The following is a 3,402-nucleotide window of genomic DNA, read 5'->3' on the forward strand; positions in this document are numbered from 1 at the left end:
CCTGATCACTATCCAAATTGGAAGCTACAATCACAGGTAAAGTCTCAGATGGGCCTAAAAACACATACTTTAGAGTATCGGGTAGTGGTTTAAGGTCCAACTTTGGGGGCTCTTCTAAAGAAGGAATTAGGGTAGTCTCAGAAACTGGTAACGGTTCGAACCTAGCTTTCCATCTATCAGTGTCTAACACAGGGGTAGAATCTAATAGAGCATTCACCTGTTCAATAGTGCTATCGTCGTCAAAATCTAAACCAAAATGGGATAGACAACTTTCTAATGGGTCTTCAGACAAGATGTTTGGTAATGACTCCTGAACTAAGGCTTCTATCATGTTCACCTCCTCAACACATGTGTCATCTAGCTCATGAGGTTGCTTACTGACATTAAAAATGTTCATCTCCATAGTCATATTACCAAAAGATAAACTCATCACACCATTTCGACAGTTAATGATCGCATTAGACGTAGCTAAAAATGGGCGACCTAAAATCACAGGTATCTGGTTCTCTGGGTCAGGGACAGGTTGGGTATCTAGGACCACGAAATCCACTGGATAAATAAACTTGTCGACCTCAATAAGAACATCCTCGATAACACCTCGAGGGATTTTAACAGACCTATCAGCTAACTGCAGTGTCATCTGAGTAGGTTTCATTTCACCAAGTCCTAGCTGTAAGTATACATGGAATGGCAGTAAGTTCACACTGGCTCCTAAGTCAAGTAAAGCTTTTTCTACCCGGAAGTTACCTATTGTGCAAGCAATGGTAGGAGAACCTGGGTCTTTGTACTTTGGAGTTGTGGTGTTCTGAATGATTGAACTTACGTGACTAGCTAAAAAGGCTTTCTTATGGACGCTAAGTTTTCGCTTTCGCGTACACATATCCTTAAGGAACTTGGCATAAGCAGGAATTTGCCTAATTGCATCTAATAAGGGAAGGTTTATGGTAACTTGCTTAAAAACCTCCACTATGTCATTAAAGTTCGATTCCTTCTTTGTTGGTACTAATAGCTGAGGAAATGGGGCTCTAGGCCTAAAATCAGACCTTTCAGGAACCGAATTCACATCATCAGAAACTTTATCAGTCTCTTCAGCTACTGGTCCTGAGAGGTGAGATCCTGAGGGGTGAACTACAGTATGTTCACTATCGGGCATGGTTACCTTATTGTCTACAACTCTACCACTTCTAAGGGTTCTAACAACATTCAATTGATTCGATGGTTTTGCACCTAATTCATGAACTCCTCTAGGGTTGGGTTGTGTTTGACTAGGAAACTTACCTTTTTCTCTCAAAGAATCACTTATCAGACCAACCTGGGTTTTTAACTCGGAAATAGCCTGACTATTTTCTTGTCCTATCCTGTTACTAGCTTGTAGACTCTGTTCTACGGATAACTGGAATTTTGCAGTTTGCTGAGTTAACAAGGCGAGAGATTCCTCTAAACTTAGGATTTTCTTATCTGACTGATTCTGAAACTGAGCTAGTCCTGAAGGATTCTTAGTATAGCCAAAACCTGGGGGAGCATTAGAATTACTAAACTGACCTTGACTTTGGCCCTTAGACCACGAAAGGTTCGGATGGTTTCTCCAACCAGGATTATAGGTTTCTGAATATGGGTCAATCTTTTGACGGTTATCAAATCTAGTGTTATTATAAAGAGCATTGGCCTGCTCTTCAATATTCTGGCCTTCCCAAAAAGGCTCCACTCTACCACTAGTCTGGCCCACTTCTAAGGCTTCTAACCTTTTTGCTATAGCAGCAATTTTGGCATCTGATTCATAGCCTCCTTCTACCCTATTAACGTTTCCTCTACTTAAAAAATTGTTTTCTGGGGTGCCCTACTATTTTCCCATTGCTGGGTTTTTTCGGCGATTTCATTAAAAAATTCCATCGCCGCATCAACAGTTTGGTTTTCAAATCCACCAGTGCATAGAGACTCAACCATGGTCGTTGTGGAATAATCTAAACCCTCATAAAGGATCTGAACTAGCCTAACCTTTTCTAAACCATGATGAGGACACTGGGATAATAAATCATTGAACCTTTCCAAATACCTATATAAAGATTCTCCCTCTTGTTGTGAAAATGTGCATATTTGCGTCCTAATAGACGATGTTTTGTGCCTAGGGAAAAACTTATTGAAAAAGGCAGATGTAAGTTGTTCATATGTCTCAATTGACTCGGAGTCCAAACTATACAGCCACGACTTGGCCTTATCTTTCAGGGAAAATGGGAATAACCTAAGTTTCAAAGCATCATCATCTAAGCCTCTAATTCTTAGAGTACTACAAATTTCCTCAAAATCCCTAACATGGTAATAAGGGTTTTCATTTTTTTCCCTAAAAAGATTGGGAGCATCTGTAAGGTCCCAGGTTTCAGTTCATAGGGTGCCTCCGTTTCAGCTAACTTAATACACGAAGGACGGGTAGTCCTAGTTGGATTCAACAAAGCTTTCAAAGTTGCCATTTCTGGCGCTATCGGAGCAACATGGATTCTCTCCTCAGTCAAAGAACGTTCAAAAACAGACTCTTCAAAAGCCGGACTTTCTAGATTAAGGTAATCGAGACGCTTCGAACTACTAGGTTTCTCTTTAACAAATCTACCTAGTGCGTCTCTTTTACGTTCAGGCATACAATAGAATTTTCTAAATTGGAAGGGTAAGCAAACACAGATCAAGGCCGACTCAACCAAATCAAACCTATTGATTTCTAGCAAACAAAAAGCATGATGGCTCCACTTAGATTGTTTCTAGACCAGCTTCTAATCCTTCGAACGGGAATTCGTTACATTTAAGCAAACCCCTCTGGAATCAATCCGAGTTAACGTAAGTTGAATAGAGGCGAGGAAAGCTCGGTGGAGCTTTGATACCCAAGGCCTCACCGGTATTACAAGGCGACGCAGTCACGCATTCAACTTACAGAAACCGTCACGAACTTCGAAGTATGCTTAAAAGAGTAACCAATATTTTTCGAATGACTTTCCTGTTAAGCTCGTTACCCTATCGGTCTCATTCTAGTCAAAATTTTAGGCTTAGGTTCGCGTAGGTTACGTGTTCCTAAAGCGGGCATGAAGAGAACGGTGATGAAATCCGAACCCTTATCTTGTATGGCCAGGCCTTGCCCTTTACTAGAAAAATAAATGTCCGTATTCAATCCTCAACATATATGCATACGAAGGAGTCCAGTAACTCGCTGACAGGGGATTCACGAGTGTTTAAAATCTTACCTCCCGTTCCAGACGGGGGATGAATCGGTTGTAGTCGACTCGAGCCACTGACTCTGATGTCTAGTGTACGAACCCAAGGTGCAGAGACAATATCGTAATTGTCCTCCTTCTCTGCAAACAGTTTATATTTAAAGTACCCTTCCGTAGGGTAATAAAAAAAAATAATGTCCCAAAGTCC

The 3,402-nt window shown here is 41.0% G+C and overlaps 1 pseudogene; it reads left to right on the forward strand.

The window, feature by feature from the left end:
* The first annotated feature begins 2,002 nt into the window (after positions 1–2,002).
* LOC113307195 lies at positions 2,003–2,102 on the forward strand (annotated as a pseudogene).
* Positions 2,103–3,402: the final 1,300 nt, after the last annotated feature.

Source organism: Papaver somniferum, chromosome 8 (genome assembly GCF_003573695.1).
Source record: "Papaver somniferum cultivar HN1 chromosome 8, ASM357369v1, whole genome shotgun sequence".
Lineage (NCBI taxonomy): Eukaryota > Viridiplantae > Streptophyta > Magnoliopsida > Ranunculales > Papaveraceae > Papaver > Papaver somniferum.